Below are 20,207 nucleotides of genomic sequence, written 5' to 3' on the forward strand. Positions count from 1 at the left end.
AACCACCCTGTGAGGTAGATGCTATTATTATCTCCATGTCACAGTTGTGGAATCTGAGGTAGATGTTGACTTTCCTAGGTCACACAACTAATAATAAGTGTCTGAAGCAATATTTGAATGTAGATATTCTTAAATCTATCCACTCTTCCACCTAGCTACCTCACTACAGATATCAAAAAATCTACCTTGCTCATAGTGCTTATATTTTATTGCATTAGTTGCTTTATTATTAATCTCTTTAAAATGTTTCTATGTTGATAGATTTTAGTTATATTAGCCTACAACTATTATTCTTTGATTTTTCTCTATCTAGTTTAGATATTAGAAACTCATTTGTTTCAAAACAGACAAAATGGCACATACAGGAGGGAAAAAAACAATTATTTCCCAAATGCACAATTGTGTAGATTCCACAAACAAGGAACATTTGCAAAGTTTGCTGCTTGCTTACTCCTCAACAAGTGCCTGCCTCGATGTTCCAATTTCCAATCTCAAATAAAAGACAAAAAGTAAAAGAAAAAAACAAAGAAAATTAGCTTGATATCTTGGAAGGAAACTTAGTCCCTACAGAGTTTTCTTCAGAGCACAAATGTGAGGATTACCTAGATGTTACCCCCTCACTCTCAGGCAAGAAACTAAACCAATTTGGTTAGGTGCTTGCAACCTGGCTCTGATTCACAGGTAGATGGGTACTTCACCCTCTCCCTTTTCCTTACCTCATTCTCCCTGGTCACACACAATCACAAAGCATGTTTAATCAATAAGTAACTTCAAAGAAAAGGAAAAAAGAAAAAGCCAGGAAGACTTTCCCTTTCAAGAAATCTGGGTTCTAGCCACAACTTTGAAGTATGTGGAAACCTGGAGTGGACTGAAATGTCTTCACTCTCTAGAAAGAAATCACCTCTCCTGGGTTAAAACTCTACAATGATTCTCTCAGCACATAATGTCTTGCAACTGGGTTCGTATTCCAAAAGGTATCCAAAATTTCTCCACAATGGATCTTTTGAAAAAGCAATCCAAAAGGAAATACAAACTCATCTAATAATGGAACAAAGAGGTTCATTTAAGGGAAAATAGCAAAGAAGGTCAAATTAACCCCCTAAATCAAATGAGGTTCTCAATAAAAGTAATCACTTTATTACATGGTTTTTCTAGGCACACTTTGGACTTGTAGTGCATAAAGACCTCACTATAAGTCAAGCAGTCTAGGTCTATTTCAATAAAAAAAGAAAATAGGAACATTTATTAAAGAGGCAACTTCAGTTATTCTCATATTAGTCTTAATAGTAATATTTGTACAAAGTTTAGTACTGCATATAAAATACTTAAAGATTCAACAAATGCAAAAATTTCACAAAATCATATCAAAAGGAACAGACACATAAGGGAAACAGACACTGGAAAACTTGACTATACACTTAAAGTCTAAAATAAAGAGAGAAAAGAAATGCCAATTTCTCAAGGATCCCTTAAAATAGGATATCAAAAAATGAGAGCTGTGGGGCAGCTAGGTGGCATAGTGGATAAAGCACCAGCCCTGGAGTCAGGAGTACCTGGGTTCAAATCTGGCCTCAGACACTTAATAATTACCTAGCTGTGTGGCCTTGGGCAAGCCACTTAACCACATTTGCCTTGCAAAAAAAAAAAAAAACCTAAGAAAAAATGAGAGCCATGAGAACATCTCTCTAGGCATCCTACAAATTCAAAGGACCCAGTTTTATGCCAAGTAAGGCCCCACATAAATCAAGTACACTCTGACTCAGTCTTCTAGAATTAGACCCTCATTGCATATAAAAGATTATGATGAGGTAAATTAACTTTTGAAATTTGTGACAAAAGAAGTATAATGCTTGGGAGTGATAACAAGATAAGGTTAATGACCATTCAGTGTATAGCTGAAGTGGAAAAGAGGAGAAGGTGATGGTAATCAGGTAGATTGATGAACTAGGAATTTAAGATTATTGAGAAAAGACTATTACAAAGGATAGAATAGGAATTAAGGTAGAGAACTGTGAGCTAGACACAGAAAACATTTAAAGAAAAAAAGGCAAGTATCCTACAGCTGGGTGGGCTGGGGCTAAGGGGGGTAGGATTAATCAGAAGATAACAGACATCAGAATCTGAATTAGATGATCCAAATTTGGATAGCACAAACTTCAAAGAGGAGTTTCTATTGAAGAGAGAGCTTATATCCCAATAGCTGGACTCTTTGGATTTATCAAACAGCATATTACTATAATCACATCCAACCTTTCCAGAGAGCAATTTAGAATTATGCCCAAAAGGCAACAAAAATGTGCATACCCTTTCATCCAGCAATACCACCAAAGGGTCTATACCCTGAAGAGATTATGCAAAAGGGTAAAAGCATCACTTGTACAAAAATATTCATAGCAGCCCTCTTTGTGGTGGCAAAGAATTGGAAATTGAATGAATATCCATCAGTTGGGGAGTGGCTTAATAAACTATGGTATATGTATGTAATGGAACATTATTAGAATCCAGGAGGGATGGGAATTCAGGGAAGCCTGGAAAGATTTTCATGAACTGATGCTGAGCAAGATGAGCACAACCAGAAGAACATTGTATACCCTGACAGCAACATGGGGGTGACAGTCAACCTTAAGGGATTTGCTCATTCCAACAGTACAACAATCAGGCATGATTTTGGGGTATCTGTGATGGAGAATGCCATCTGTATCCAGAGAAAAAATTGTGGAGTTTGAACAAACATCAAAGACTATTACCTTTACTTTAAAAAGAAAAAAAGTTATCTTATTATATAATTTTTCTATATCTCATACTTTGTTTCTTCCTTAAGGATATGATTTCTCTCTCATCACATTCAACTTAGATCAATGCATACCAATGGAAACAATGTAAAGACTAAGAGACTGCCTTCTGTGGTAGTTGGGGAGAAGGAAGCAAGATTATGGGAAAAACTGTAAAATTCAAAATAAAAGTATACATGCCTTTGGGGAAAAAAGAGGAAGTTTCTGAGAGATGGTTATAGAAGTCTGAAAATGAAGCAATGAATGCTTTTATTCTTACTACCTTGAAGCTTTGATTTTGTTTCTTCTCCTTATTTCACTCCCTTTTCTAACCTATTCCTAAGTCCATTCTCCAATTTGTGGGTACCCTTACATATTTCTTCTCCATTATCTCTAAAATGAAATTAGTATATATAATAGTTTCCCAGGAGAGTCATTCTGGAATAACATATTTGAACTTCCTTTATTATTGCCTTTGTAGAACTCATTCCATTCCCCATTGTTTCTATATGGCTCACTATGAGAAATATCATTTCAGGTTTAGAAGCATTGCTGAATGGAAATAATATCATGTGAAGTGAATCACTCTGTATCATGAGGCATGAGTACTGGATCTTCTTCCTGCCTTTACCATGATCACTCACCACTCCCTGGGCTAGGTTATTTCTATTTCCCTTTTCCATACTGAGGGGATCGTTACTCTAAGAGACTCATACATCCCGGGGTTGAATTAAGTTCTGGAAGGTACAACCTTTTCTCAGAGAATGGACGAATAATTTTCCCCCAGGAAAAAAACCCATTTTAACATTCTATTTCTTACTACATAACCCCACCCCAAATTGGAATGTTCTTTAGTGACACCCTTTCATTTCCCCTTCTGGGGAGAAACATATGGTTTTTTTTTTTTACATTCTTCCTTCTCCTCAACCCTTCTCTAACAGTCATTTTATCCTATTCTCTCACAGCCCCGACCTCCAATCTTGCTAAGAGACTAAAGAAAGTACTATCCTTTGTCAGCTCACTTCTTCACTGTTAGGATCCCTGAGTTATCTCTCCCAGAAAAAATATGTTGATCAACTTATTAAAGAATGAAAGATTTAATCCAGAGAATATTCACTCTGTCCCGTTTCCTTCACCTGATATTTTATGGTCTCCTTGAATCTTTAACCCCTCAGGTCTTTTTTGTTTCTTGATGAACCCTCTTTTATACCTCAATACATTTTTTTAAACAATAGACTATTAACATGAGAAGATTTGTTTTATTATTTTGTTCTTTCTTAAACACTGCATTTATTTACCTTTCTTATATTTCTCTTATTTGGAATGTTTGCAATTTGAATATTTTGCTCATAAGTGTCTTCTGTTTGTTTCGTAGGAATGTTTCTCTTTGGTTGACTATCAATCAAGTTTTCGGGATAATCAGGCTCCTCTTTAAAGGATGTCTTATTTTGGGCTTACACCTCTAGCTTCTCTGCCTTTGGAATGTCCTATTTCACTCTCCTCAAATTCTAATAGTTACATAGGAATCCTAGATATTCAAACTGGCATTTCTTCATGACTAAAGGTCTTTATCCTAAATGCTTGAAAAATATGCTATTTATTACTGAAATTAGGGCTTAGACACTACATGTCTTGGAGTTTTAAGTGTAGATTTCCCCCCCCCCCTTTTAATTACCAATCTATGGATTCAATCAATAAGCAGTTTCTGGTGCATAATCAAAGTTTTGGGTAGTTTTTAAAAATTCATATCTCCATGTAATATTATATATATTTATATATACAATAACATTCAATGAAATATTATTAGAATGTATAATATTTTATTATTAATATATGACTATATAAACAGATATTTATACAAATATATTTACATAAACATATTTGTTCTATTATTCTGTGAGACTTAGTACCTTTACATGATTTCTCTTCATCCTGTTAAGATTAATTGCTTTGGCTTACAGAGAATTTAAGTGCTTTTAAAGTAAGTACTGTTTGCTTCTCCTCTGTCAAATTTTCTTCCTTTTATGTAATTTTGTGTTCCAAATATTTCATTCTCTCATTCAGAATCTTTACTTTGTTGGATAGATTCTCAACTATGTCTTCTAATTTCTGTATCCTGAATTTTCTCTTTAATTCTGATTTCAAAGCTCTAGTTTCCAATAGAATTCCCATCATAATATGATCTTTTAAAAGTTTAATTTCTTTCCTAAACTATTCTGTCATTTCTTGTGATTATTCTCTATCTGTAGATCTATAGAATTCTCTTTTTTCATTCAGGGATTTTGGTGCATTTGCCTTCAAACTTATTCAATGCCTCTTTGAGGCATTTTGTATTTATAAATCCCTTGGAAGATATTATGAGGGATGAGTTAATGCTTAGGCTTTTCTTTGGGGTTTTTCCCTTTCATCCTTCTTCTTGAATTCTTAGTTGCTTGCTTTACATTTCATTCTTTTCTTTCACATTAGTTTTACATTTCATTTTTTTTCTTTCCACTGTTGCACAGAATTCCCTTCAAGATAAATGCCTTCAACCCCCTTCAAGTTGAGGCTACTATGCCTTCTAATAAGAGTAAATTCAGTAGGGAAAGGATTGACCCCAATGGGATTATAGTCCTTTTACTCTCAGACATGGTAGCACCTTTCCTTCTGGGCTGCTATGCCTTCTTTTTTCTATCAATATAGTGTCTCTCTATCTCTGTCTCTGTCTCTGTCTGTCTCTCTGTCTCTCTCTCTCTCTGTCTGTCTCTCTCTCTCTTTCTCTCTCTGTCATATTGAGTCACTGCCAAGTCTCAGATTACACAGGAATCCCTATAACTGAAGTGTAAATCACAAGCCTTATACTGGATACACCTGTAGTATAGGATTGCTTGGTGTTAGGTTTGTTAGGCTTTCAGTCCAATAACAGGTCATAAGAATATATCTTTTATATGATTTTTCTCTCAACACATTCAATTTTGATCAATGTATAACATGAAAACAATGTAAAGACTATCAGACTGCCTTCTGTGGGGGTGGGGGAGGGAAGCAAGGTTGGGGGAAAATTGTAAAATTCAATGAAAAATAAATAAAAATAATAAAAATTTAAAAAGAATATATCTTTTATGGTGTTATCTTCTCTTATGGACTCCATGGATAATTACTCTATATCTAATTTAGAGGTTCTTAACCTGATCTGCAAACTTTTAAAAAGCATTTTGATGACTATATTGTAATTTCCTTTTTAATCTGATATTTTATGTTAGTATTTGTGAACACTATTCTGTGTTCAAAAGACTTTTATAATGATAAAGTCAACAAAACAAAGATGCAAGACACAAAAAGGTTAGTAATCTAAGATCAAGTGAATGCTTTGTGGTTGAATTTTTTAAGATTTTTTTTCCTTCTTTTGGTTGGAGAAATTAGTGGAAAATAATTACTTTGCATTCTTGGTGACCATTTCTTCCTTGCCACTGCCTCTCATGTAATTCTTTTTTTTTAAATTTATTTTATTTTTAATTTATGAAATAAAATAAGCATTTATATAACAGTATAATATAAAGATAATTGTATATGAAACACCAGATCTATTATGCACAATTACCTATTCATGTAATTCTTGAATAAACAAATGTGAATTCAATATTAATATAACCAGGTAAAGTTGGAACTGTTGAATGCTTGTACTTAATATTTGTTAATGGCTCACTATCAGCCTCATATGTCTGTAGAAGTAGGCCCCAGGAATCTGAGCTTGCTCCTGTGCTATTTAATATTTGTACCAATGAATTGGATAAAGACATAGATAACATGCTCATAAATTGGGCAAATAAACCAAAGTTGGAAAAGATAACTGAAGAATGGATGTCAAGATCAGATTCTGAAGAGATCTTGACCAGAGTATTGAACTGTATCTAAGAAGATGGAATTCAATAGGGATAAAGTCCAATGGGTCCAGAAGTACAGCTTCAAAAGTATAGGATGGAGGAGACATGGTTAAACAGAAATTTGTTTGAAAAAAGATCTGCAGACTTTAGTGAACCACAAGCTTGGTATAAGGCAGCAATCTGATCTGGCAACCAAGTAAGCTGCTACGAACTTACTAAGTCATGCTTAGCAACTAGTTAGGAGTTCAATGAGAAGCTATCAGATGGTTATCTGACTCCTTTGATTACCTCCCCTTTTTTGGACTCTATTGATTTCCTTAGCAGTGCTGTCAGTACCTTGGGGGTCTCAGTTTATCCTATCCTCCATAATTGAGGTCATATTTCATGCAGTCTTCCCTAAAGCTGGTTTATGGTGCTTATACCAAGCACAAAAATTCCTAATTATGACTCTCAGAGACTGGCATGAGGACTTAATTATCACTCTAAAGGGAACTGCAGGGGTAATTAGGTGACCTAGAGGATAAAGGGCTAGATCTGAGTCAGGAAGACCTGACTTCAAATCCAGTCTTAAATATTTACTAGTTGTGTGACCCCAGGCAAATCATTTGACTTCTTTGTGCCTCAGTTTCTTCAACTGTAAAGTGAGAATCATAATAGCCCCTACTTCCCAGGGATGTTGTGAAGTTCAATTGAAATAATATCTGTATAGTAATTTTCAGTGTACCCAGCACATAGTGTTAATAAATGATTTTTCCATTGCCTTGTTCTCTCTTACAGTTTCACCTTTCTCAGCCAAAATGATTAAGTATCTATTCTCATTGCCTCCACTCCTCTCCTTTCATTCACTCCTCCTCCCTTTGCAGCCTTTCTTATCACTCACATAAAATTGACTTTTTCAAAGTTATTAATGGTCTCTTAACTGTCAAATCTGATGCTTTGTTGACTACCTTCTCCTCTTGGATACTCTCTCTTCTCTAGGGTTTTCATAATATTTTCCTCCTTTCATTGTCCTCTTACCAATGTGCTCTCTCTTCTCAGTCTCCTTGGCTGACTAATTAATCATCCATATTATGCCCACCTAGTTCTACGTATTCCCCAGGCTCCATTCTGAACCCTCTTTTCTTTTCTCCCTATACTCTTAATTATTTTCTCTCTACACCTTATCAGCTCACATGAAGATTTAACTTTCACCTCTGAGCAGATGACTTACACCCCTTCTAGTCACTCTACGTTTCAGTCCCTTATCACGGAATGCCTATTGGACATCTTGAACTTGATGTTCCAACTATATTTCACATTCATCATATCCAAAACAAATCTCATTATCACTTTTCCTAAATTTGAGCTTTGTCAAAATTTCCCTATTTCTGTCAAAAAGCACTGCCATTCTACCAGTTTCTCAGTTTTATAACCTTGGTATTATTCTCAACTCCTCACCCTTCGTCACTCCCCGTAGCCAATCAGGTGCCACCTCTATCTCCACAAATTCTCTTAAATGATCTCCTGTCTCTCTACTTACAAATCATTAATGCCCTCATCAACTCTTGCCTAGCTTATCAAAAGAGACTCTTGATTGATCTCATTGACTCAAATCTCTATCCACTCAAATTTATCTTTCTCACAAGTTATTATTGTGATTTTCTTTAGGTGTAGATTCTTATGTGAAAACATTTGTGTTTTTTATTACCTCTGGAATAAACCATAAACTCTACTATTTGACTTTTAAAGTATTTCACTATCAAGCTCCAGTCTATCTTTTCTTGATATATATTTTTCCTTTCTTATATTCTATGTTTAAACCAAATTAAATACGGTATTCCATCTATCATTCATGTGCCTTTCAACAGCTGTATTCATCTCCTTACCTTACTTCATAAAGTTCTTCTCTCCCTTCAAGATGTAGCTCATGTACTATATTTATCTATCACCTGTCTATCTTTCTATCTAATCTATACTCCTGATCTTCCAAATATTAGTGCCTTCCCTCTCAAACTATGATTGCTATTTGGTTGTTTCTGTAGCATCTGGACTCTTTGTGATCACTTTGAGATTTTCCTGGCAGAGATTCTGAAGTGGTCTTTGCCTTTTTTTCTGCAGTTCATTTTACAGATGAGGAAACTGAGACACAAAAAGAATTAAGTGACTTGACCAGGGTCACACAGCTAATAGCTGAGACCAGAGGAGTCTTATTGACTCCAAATCAGACATTCTATCCATTGCTCCACCAAGATGCCCATAATTGAACCTACATGAGGAAAGAACAGAGTAAAGAGAAAAGAATCATTAAAGCAAGACATTTCCTTTGCAAATGTTTTTTGCATAAGCTATAAAAGTTAATAATTCAGTTGTGGTTAATGATCACTATTCTTGTTAATGGTTTGGAACCAAATAAGAAAACTTAATAGTACAAACTGATCATTAACCATATTAATGATCAATTTAAAGAAAATGATTGGTGACAAATTATGGTCAATAGCTTTTGTCATAAAGGCTTTTTAAAGAAAATGTCAAAATTTACATAAAATGACTTAAACTAATTCCCCAGTTTAGAGTCATATAATTTATAAGTGCATAGCAATTCAAAAATATTCTTGCTTCATTCAATGATCTCAGTATTATTCTGTGAAAGAATATAATGCCACTTTAAAATATTGAATAAATTTGCAGTAACTGTATGCAGTTAAATTTTGTTTCATTTCATTACTTTTGGTTTTGTCTGTTTTTTATTTGTAAATTCACATGAAAGTTGTATTTCAAACTAAGCTCATATAAAATGCATTCTCTTAAGCAGTTTGCCCCCAAAGAAAGGTAACATATGATTTTAAAACAATTATGGATTATGAAACCTATATATGTATATACATAAATAAGTAATAACCCATTCTGCTAAGAGAATTAGTTTCCAATGAATAGCTTCTAAGAGATATATAAATTTGACATTCAACAAACTACATTAAATCATGAAAATGAACTCTATCAAATCAAAACATTCATCATTGCTGTCTAGGCTAAAGTAAAAAAAAAATAACATAAAATATTTAAGCTTCCTTTCTTTTCCTACTTAGAAACAATACTTTACTCATTCCAGAAGCATTCCTGTTTGTTACCAGGCTCTATCTAGACAACTGGTGGGAATAAATACTCATTGCTTGAATACCATTTAAGGACTAATACTTTCATGTTTTCAGAATCAGTCTTAATTTAAAGCCCTTTTTCCCTGAGGAAAAGTGAGGAAGAGACAGAGAATTGGGTTTCCATACTACCCATCCGCTCCTACTGCCCATCCCTTTTCCTTTCCCCTTCCTGTCCTTCCCTTCCCTCTCTAAGTAGGAACAATATATTTATATTTCTCTAAATACTAGGGCAATGTCCCTCGGTAAGGACAGTGTACTGTTAGTGTAGAGCTCACTGGCCTTTAGCTTTTTCTAATAGCCTGGAGCCTGTGCAAACTGTGGCTGAGATCATTCTTTTATGGTAGGAATGACAACTTGCAAGCCCAGACATCCCCAAGCTCAGTTCTGGGTCTGGTTCTCTTTTTCCACTCTCTCTTAGTCTCAAGTAGATTCTTTGCATAATTCTTCTCTCCTCTTCACTAGAATAGTCCAAGAACTGCTATTATCACTGGACTTCACCTCTCTTACCCCAATGGTACCCAACTCCTTTGGGGTGTTTTTGTAGCAGGAGATAGGGGTGGGAAGGTACTAGATTAAACTCTCATGGCCAATGAAGATCAGCCTTTTCATAGTCTTAGAGGAAAAGTGGTCTGCCCAACATCACACAGTCAGGACAAAGCAAAGGCAAGGCTTGAGCCCGAGTCTTCCTAAATTTGAGGTTTAGTTCTCTTTTCTCTGTATCTCTTTATTAGAGTTCTATGGAAAAATTATAATTAAAAAAGATTAGAAACACTATGGAAGTGTATGCTATTCTCACCCCATCTCTTACTTCATGATAATCATGTCTCTTTTTGGGAAGGGAATAAGCAGATCCTTATATATCTGCCAGGCAATGTGCTAAGAAACTTTTACAAATATTATTTCATTCAATCCTCATATCATCCCTGAGAGGTGGGTGTTTTTATTTTCCCCTTTGTTATAGTTGAGGAAATGAGACAAACAGAAATGAAGTGATTTACCCAGGATATACAACTTGTGTATGAGGTGTAGATTTGAACTCAGATCTTCACTGTATCATCAGTTGTTTCATTTGGTGCTTTTATTTCTATTTTAAAAAATAATTTGTTCTGCCTATTGCAAGTATGCCAAGATATGCTTCAGGAAGCCCACTCCCTTCCTTCTCTTTCATTGATAAGGAATGAAATCTGTCCTGGAGACCACACAAAATCTGCATTGCCCCATTAATGAGGTCATCATTCTGAAATTGACTTAAGTCCACTAGTGCCTGGGATGTTTTTTCTTTCAAATTTATCTTTTCAAACTCTATTTAAATATATAATCTACACTACAAGGATGGCCTGGTAGTGACCAAAATAATGGAACAATTCTCTTGTCACAAAATCAGCTTAATGGAATGAGTAAGCTTCATTTTGCCCCCTTTCCCCTTCCAAAAAAGGAGGCTTCATGATATGTTGTTTGCAAAACAAAGCAGTAAATAATATTTCCATGTCTATTTTAGCAGTAACAAATGCAAACTGGACAGCTGCACTCTGGAAGATTCCACTAGTGAGGTATGTAATTCCTGGAAGTCAACACTTTGTTCCGGGGTTTGTTCTAAGGAGCTCCTCTGACTTTTCTCATTATAAAGCTCTGGGTGGATTCCAGGAAGAACTGGGAATCACCACTAAAGGCGATCTGCCAAAAGCAGGGAAGAGCTGAGCAAGCTGCTCTGGAAAGAGGAGGCAGAAGCAGAGGCAACCAATAAATACATCCATAGATAGGCTGACTTAATGAGGCCTTCACGCTTAAGGCACTGGAGGGGTGTTTCAAGGTTTCTTCTGAGCCAGCTGAGTGGCACAATGAATGGACTATGAAGCTGAGAGTCTGAATCCTGTGTTCAAATTTGATTTTAGACGCTTATTAGCTGTGTGACTTTGACAGGTCACAATCTCATATATGGATACTAATACTTTTCTCCCAGGGTTTTACAAAGATCAAATGGGATGGTATTTGTAAAGAGCTAAAAAATTTATTTTTAAAAAGGAACTTAGCCCAATGTACATAGTATTGAATTTAATTTAATGCATCCAACTATTGGATGGTTGGGGTCAGGGAAGGTGATACCATGACATGCATATGAATTGGATATGAATGGAGCCGGGGTGGTGGGGGGGGGGCTGTGCTAAATCACCAGTCTCACTTTCTCCTCCACAACCATCTGGGTCCAGTAATCAGATATGAACCAGGATGACTGGAGATGGCTCAGGACAAGAGGCAATCAGGCTTAAATGACTTGCCTAAGGTCACATAGTGAGTAATCAAATGTCTGAAGTCAAATTTGAACTCCTGTACCCCTGATTCCAAAGCCAGTGCTTTATCCACTGTACCATCTAGCTGCTCCTTTCAGAGTAATGGTTCAGGTATAGATCTAATAAGTACCTTTCCCATGAAAAGCTGCTCTCACCATAGTTAATAATCAAGGCAGAGAAGCCTTCAATATTTCCATAGATCCTGACCTTTCAATCATCTCTTAAACCAGTGGCTCAACCTGGGATAACAACCAGTGATTCTTTACTTCCAGACAATAGTGCAGAAAGATGGTGAAATTTTTGTCATGGGCCATTCTTTTGTATCTTCAAGAATTTCTGAAGAGCAGAGCCAAGATGGTGGAGAAAAGACAGGAATACCCTTGCGCTCTCCCCAAAGCCCCTCCAAATAGCTTTCAACCCCCCCCCCCAAAAAAATTATGGAGTGGCAGAACCCATTAGAGATCAGAGTGAGAAAATTTTCCAGCCTAAGACCACTTAAAAGGTTAGCAGAAAAGGTCTGTTGCCATCCAAACACAGACTCTGCCCCAGCTGTAGGTCTTGGGGACAAAGAATCAGGGGCAGCAGTGACTGGTTTCCCTGATCTCTAAGCCCAGGGGACAGTAGGTTAGATAACTGGTCAGGACATTACAGAAGTCCCTTTGCTGGCATTGGAGACAGAGTTCTATTGAACTGTCCATACTTGGAGCTGGGTTGTAGCACTGGGTCTCAGTTCCAAAGAGAGGTGGAACATTAGCACCCCCAGCCTCACAGGAGCTGGAACCCTGTTTGCAGTTCCAAGGGAGAGAAGAGTGTTCATGTCTGCTTAGAGCACAGATCAGGAAAGCAGTAAATACACCTCTCCCTAAACCATGTCACCTTGGAAGAATCGAAAACTTGCAGGTCCCCAGATTTCTCTCTGAAAACAGCTGCACCAAAATGTCTGAAGCTTCTCCCTCCACTTGGGAAGTAGAGTCCCACAATAATATGGTCAAAAGTCAAGAAACAGAGTGGAAAAAAATGAGCAAATACAGGAAAAGATCATGACTATATAAATTTACTATGGTGATAGGAAAGACCAAAACACAAACTCAGAAAAAAAAGTCAAAATTCCTACATTTCAAAGCCTGAAAAAAAAATGAATTGGTCATGGAAGAGCTCAAAAAGGATTTTAAAAAGCAAGTAAGGGGAGTGGAGGAAAAATTGGGGAGAGGTGTGAGTGATGCAAGAAAATAAGGAAAAAAGAGTCAACAATTAGGTAAAGGAGGCACAAAAATACTGAAGAAATAACACCTCAAAAACAGAATTAGCTAAATGGTATAAGTTAAATGAAGAATGCCTTGAAAAGTGAAATTGTCTAAATGGAAAAGGAGGTTCAAAAAACCTCACTGAATTGCATTAGAATTGGGCAAATGAATGCTCACTTTATGAGTCATCAAGAAACAATAAAATAAAATAAAATAAAATAAAATAAAATAAAATAAAATAAAATAAAATAAAATAAAATAAAAAGAAAAAATGGGAAATACCTTATTGGAAAAACAACTAACCTGGAAAATAGATTGAGGAGACCTATTGGGCCTACAATTCTTATTCCCTATTTTATCTCTCCCTGGATCATATTTCTCTGATAAATAGAATTGTCTAGAGTATCTTATTTCTCAGTTTTAAAAACAGTTTTAATTTTTATTTTATATCTATTTTTAAATTTTTTAAAGAATTTAATTGTATCCCTTGATATTGAGTTTTTCTTTTTTTTATTTTGGAGAAAGAATTCCTTTAAGGTTAATTTAATTTTCCTTTCTGAGATTGGGTAGTTTGGGAACTCTAGTTTTTATTTTGACTTGTATATTTTATATTTTTTTAACTTTTTCATTAATTTTCTTTATGTTTTCAGTTTTGGGGATAAAGAAAGGAAACTACATCTTCTTAAAAGAAACTATAGGCAATTAGGTTATATCATTATTAACCATATTTGCACCAAGTAAAATAGCATCCCATTTCTTAGAGGAGAAGCTGAATGACTTACAAGGAGACATAGACAGTAAAGCTTTAATAATGGGGAACCTCAACCTCCCTCTCTCAGAATTAGAAAGAAATTAAGGTAAATAAAATCTTAGAAAACTTAGATATGTTAGACCTCTAGAGAAAACTGAATGGGCATAGAAAAGAACATACATTTTTCTCTGCAGAACATGGTACCTATACCAAAACTGACCTTGTACTAGGGCATAAAAACCTTACAATCAAATGCAGAAAGGCAGAAATAATAAATTCTTTTCAGATCATGATGCAACAAAAATTACATGCAATAAAGGGACATGGAAGCTATTGCAGTAAAGAATTTAAGATAAATATAAAATGTTATATATTGGTCTGGATATGGTTAGTTTTTATTAAAAAATAAATATTTTCTTTTCAATACTTAGTAATAAAATATGTAGTGACCGTGAAAGTCTTTTTTACTACAAAGAGGTTGACTTTTTTTGTTGTTGTCAAATATGTTAAAGAAATTGGTGAGCTTAAAGGTAAATATACATGTGTGTATATATGTATGTATGTATATATACATATATATAGTCTGTATATATATATATATATATATATATATACAACTTACAAAAATACAAGTTTTAAATTTCCTTAATTTTTAAATGAAAAGTCTATAGTATGAGACCTAGTAGATATACATTTAAAAAAACATTGAATTTGTCCTTTCAAAGTAAAAGTGACATATTAATGATAAGTGACAGAGTAACTGCTTAAAAAGAAATACACCTGTGCAATGGAATGAGTATTCTAAACCTGAATGTTTAGAAATATTTCCATTATTATGTGTTGTGATTACTGAAAATGATATTGTATATCCTATAAAGATTCTAATATTTGGATACTTTTAAAGAACCAGCATAAACATGAATTTTTTTAACTTGAAAAATCTTTCAAATAAAACTTCAGTTTTGAATCTGTTAAAGTTATAAAAATATAACAATTTCCAGTATGCAAGAATAATTGATATCAAGGAAAAATGCTAATTTAATCACCAAATTTTGACAAAAACCTTTTTATAATTCATGAAGAAAATTATAAAAATGAATTATTAACATTCAACATAATGATGTACTTTTTCATTTAGATCTCTCTTTATGTGATATCTTTTTAGTTATGACAGTAATTAAAATCAATCTAAATCAGACCTCTGAATCACTGTATTAAAAGTGTTAAACCAAGATTTTTAAAAGCGTGAATATTCAATCAAATTGCTGTCACCAGATCATGAAAAAGGGTAAAAGCATCACTTCTACAAAAATATTCATAGCAGCTCTGTTTGTGATAGCAAAGAATTGGAAATCGAGTGAATGTCCATCAGTTGGGGAATGGCTGAACAAATTATGGTATATGTACATTATGGAACACTATTGCTCAATTAGAAACCGGGAGAGATGAAAATTCAGAGAAACCTGGAAAGACTTGCGTGAACTGATGTTGAGTGGGAAGAGCAGAATCAGAAGAATATTGTACACCTTAACTGCAACATGGGGGTGATGATCAACCTTAATGAATTTGTTCATTCCTTCAGTACAATAATCAGGAACAATTTTAGGGTATCTGTGACAGAGAATACCATCTGCATCCAGAGAAAGAACTATGAAGTTAAAAGAAAGACCAATTTAAAAAAAAAAGTCTTATGTACTACCTAATTTTGCTATCTCTAATATTTCATTTTTTCAAGGATATGTTTTTTTCTCTCAACACATTCAATGTTGAGCAATGTATTTAGTATGGAAACAATGTAAAGATTATCAGACTGCCTCCTTTGGGGGGGAGGGGAGGAAGGGGGAAACTGTAAAATTCAAAACCTTAGCAAAAATGATAGGTAGACACTACTATTGTTTATAATTAGAAAACAAAATATTTTTTAAAATTTCTCTCCTGAAAATGCTTGGTTGTTGTTTTTGTTTAGCTGTTTTTCTTTTTGAAAAATTTTATTAGGTGGTGCAATGGATAAAGCAATGGCCCTGGAGTCACGAGTGCCGGAGTTCAAATCTGGCCTCAGACACTTAATAATTAACTAGCTGTGTGGCCTTGGGCAAGCCACTTAACCCCATTTGCCTTGCAAAAACTAAAAAAAATTATTTAAGACACTGGGGTTAAGTGACCTGCCCAAGGTCACACAGCTAGGTAATTATTAAGCATCTGAGGTCAAATTTGAACTCAGGACCTCCTGACTCTAGGACCAGTACTCTATCCACTGTGCCACCTAGCTGCCCCGGTTTAGCTAATTTTCAGTCATGTTCAATTCTTCATGACCTCTTTTTTTTTTTGGCAAAGATACCAGAGTCATTTGCCATTTCATTCTCCAGCTCATTTTACCAATGAGAAAATCAATACATACAGGTTAAGTGACTTGCCTGAGGTCATTTATCCAGAAAGTATCTAAGCTCAAATTTGAACTCAGGTCTTCTTTACTTCTGGCTTATCACATTATCTACTGTGCCAACTATCTACCCACTAAAATATTATTAATAATTAAAATATTTTGAAATTTTCATTTAGCTGAAATTTTTCTTATTCTTTCAAAATTTTATTTTTGAATATATTTCACAATCCCCAGTATCACAACTGATTAGTAGGCTTTCATTAAACGTTTGCTACATCCTGGGTGTATTCTTAAGTTCTGGTGAAGCAAAGACAATAGAACAGCTCTTGCTTTCAAGAATCTTATATTCATCTTCAATTTTTTTTTCCTCTTTGGTACTTAACATGACTCCCCATTACCATTTCCAAGGTAGAAGAGAAAAACAAGGAATGCATATAAAACCACAAGCCTCTTAGATGCATCTATAATTAACAAATTATCTTTAAAGCTTTCCTGCTTGTCAGTGCTTTCTTACAAATTTCCTTTTTTCTGTTATTTGCTATGTGAGAGATTTAGATATGAGATGAGATTTACATAGATGAGATCTCTACCTAAATCTATACAAAATAAATACAAGATATTTTGGGAAGGGGAAACTGAAAGCTAGAGGTAGAGATCAGGTAATGGACCTTGAATTGGGTATGGAAGAAAACTAATAATTGAAAGAGGTGGGAAAAAAAGAGGAATGGCATTTTAGTAATGGAGGGCAACCAGTACAAAGTCAAGGACACAGGTAATTGATCCAGTGTGTCTGGATAGAAGAGTCTGTGGAGGGGAGTAATGTGTAAAAAAGAAATCAGGAAAGGCTCAAGTTTATGAAGACACCAAAAAAGAGTTTATGTTTGATCCCAGAAGTAAAAGGAAGTCATTAGAGTTCATTGATTGAAAGGAAAACCTGACTAGACTTCATTTTGTCAGTTTTGTGGTGGATGACTGAATGGGGAGGGCCTTTGGAAAAACTCAAGGAAATGGGTAATAAGGGTCAGAAGTAGGGCAGTTACTGTATTGTGCAGATAATTTATAATTACATAAACATACAAGCTAGGTGCTAGACTTTTTAAAAAAACAATAGAGTAGGGGGAGGCTAGGTGGTGGCTAGGTGGCTAATGGATAAAGCACGGCCTTGGAGTCAGGAGTACCTGGGTTCAAATCTGGTCTCAGACACTTAATAATTACCTAGCTGTGTGGCTCTGGGCAAGCCACTTAACCCCGTTTGCCTTGCAAAAACCTAAAAAAAAACCTAATACAGTATGTGTTCAAAAATTTGGACCATTATTTAATTATATTATGTGACATTTATATAATGTGAATTGTTTTGAAATCCCTCAATCATTGAACACATAATTTGTTTCCAGTCTTTTTTCAGTATAATATTGTTTTGAATATTTTCATTCATTTGCTTAATATTCCTGTCACCAGTCACTTTGGAGTATAAATCTGATAGTGACACGGCTAGAGCTAAGGGTTTTAGCTTTTAAATAATTTTCTTCTATGGTTTTGTTCAAGGGAGTTTCTTAACCAGTTTGAACTTACTTATAAAGCTTTAATATCTTTTCACCCTATAGAGGGTGGAAAGATGCCCACTGTTACTTTGTTGAGGGGATTTTATGAAGTCTTGGTGTTTAGGAACATCTTCCAAGTTTGGTGACAACCCTTGGTAATTCCTAGAGGATGAGTTTTACTGATAGGAGCTATCCCCAAGAGAAATTATTGTCTTGGACAATTAGGACAGACTCTTGTGAGTGGATCCACCACAACTGCTACAATACAAACCAGAATCAAGGCTTTGGATTTTAATTTTTTTAATAATGTTTTTTAAAATAATTCTTTTCCCTTTTCCTTTTTTTCTGGATTGCTCCTGAGAGGGCAGTAATTGAGTATGAGTTCCTTCTGCCAAAGAGCCATTGGCATAGGCAGACATTTGTTCATAGAGCCCAAGAAAACTGGTGAGTGTCATTCTTAAATCTTAATCAACTAGTTGGAGAAGGAAGTTTTTCCTAGGCAGTGCTAGCTTTGGAGATTGTCTTATGGGTAATCCTAAATTTGAGAGTTTGGAAGTCTAACTTCTTATCATTTAGGATATTAGCTGGAAGGCATGATAGGCTCTAGTTAATTTTTAAAAAATAAGTATCAATGGAATTTCTTAACCAATTCAATGTTTTGCAAGAGAAGAGGATCACCATTTGCAACTAGGAAGTGTAATGTCAAACTATAAAACAGAAGATCAAGGGTCTTGAACATTCTGCTGTTATTATGTTGAGTTATACAAACATTGAAGATCCAGTGGGAATGAGGTCACTTGATCCCCAACCTCAAATACATTAACCTTGCAGCAACCCTTAGAGGATTTCGTGTCTGTGTGTGTGTGTGTGTGTGTGTGTGTGTGTGTGTGTGTGTGTGTGTGTATGTATGTAGGTGGGAGAGAATAAAAGACCTTACCAGTATTTTGATAATATATTCTATCTAGCAGTCCCAAATGTGCTTCCCTTTTGGTAGGGTACCACAGAGTGGTACCATCTACTATGCAGGTGAGGGTGAAAACTTTATTGGAATATTGAGGTTAGGAGGGTGTCCTGCTGGCAACTTCAAGATCAGCTTTCTGCCAAGCATATTCCAAACTGAAGGATGAATGCCTTGAGGACAGTAAAATTGTACTGTCTCCAAGAGAAGGAAGGAAATTGTGTTGATTGGGAATACTTTATGTACTCATGGATTTCTGTTAATCCTCTGAAACTTCAGCCTTATCTTTGAAGGTGAAATTTATACTGTTCGGTACTTGATAAAAGGGTCTATTACCATGAATGCATATAAAGAAACTTGATTCCTTTTACCTATGTCTTTACTTACATAAACTTAGATACTATATTGAGAGTTTTTATTAGAATAAACTCTGTATAGAGATAAAATGAGTTATAATTATTTTGGGGGTAGTAATAAGGTAATTTCCAGTATGCAAAATATAAAATATAAAATATAAAATATAAATCTAATTCATATAAGTCTGGGGAGTCTTGAACCTTGAGTTACATTCAAGTAATTAATTATTTTCTGGAACAATGGGACCAAGCCATTTGGCTATCGAAGCAGTAGCTCAGAAATCCAATTTTCATTTTTAGATAGTTTGGCTAGTAATCTGTTCACTTCTCAAATCTGCTTGCACCTTCTGAATCTCCTCTCTTCCACTGATAGAAGTGATGAAAACACCCCAAATTTTCAATAATTTCTTGGTCAAGACTTCGTGGTCTTTAGCAATGATTTTTAGGTTCCTTTTGGAGGGCAAACTTAAACCCTTGTGAATCACAAGGAGTTAGGACTGATCATCAGGTTTAACAAGTTTTGGGAGCTGTACTACATGTCCTGGATAAACTCAGTAGAAGAAATCAAATCTCTCTATTGTTTATTTCACACTGACAAATAGCTACCGTGGCAGCCCTCATTGAGGACAGTCACCATTATTCATCTCCTGATGCTCTTTCACCAAATGGAATCTGGGATGGATTTGCTTTGTCTTTTGATGGTTCAAGTCCCTCTTCTATAGGAAGATCTTCATAATTATTTAGTGCCAAATTTTCAGGTGCCTGTCTTTTTTTTTCTTTGTATCACATTCTTCTATCCATCAATCCTAATGGGAATTCACCTCTGAATTTTCATATCCTTTTTTCTCCGTTTCCTCTTTGAAAGACATTTCTACCCTTTTACTTCTCCCCTCCCCCAATTCTTTTTTGTTGTTGTTG

The 20,207-nt window shown here is 35.0% G+C and overlaps 1 long non-coding RNA gene across 2 annotated transcripts in view; it reads left to right on the top strand.

Moving 5' to 3' along the window:
- LOC141522480 (uncharacterized) overlaps positions 1–20,207 on the top strand; it is a 114,221-nt gene that overhangs the window by 82,917 nt on the left and 11,097 nt on the right. Inside the window, exon 4 of one of the 2 annotated variants that reach the window (XR_012478220.1) lies at positions 11,267–11,318. The exons of the other annotated variant lie outside the window; for it this stretch is intronic. This is a non-coding gene — a long non-coding RNA (uncharacterized LOC141522480). The remainder of the gene's footprint in view (positions 1–11,266; positions 11,319–20,207) is intronic. 2 annotated transcript variants of the gene reach the window in all.

Source organism: Macrotis lagotis, chromosome 4 (genome assembly GCF_037893015.1).
Source record: "Macrotis lagotis isolate mMagLag1 chromosome 4, bilby.v1.9.chrom.fasta, whole genome shotgun sequence".
NCBI classification, from domain to species: Eukaryota; Metazoa; Chordata; class Mammalia; order Peramelemorphia; family Peramelidae; genus Macrotis; species Macrotis lagotis.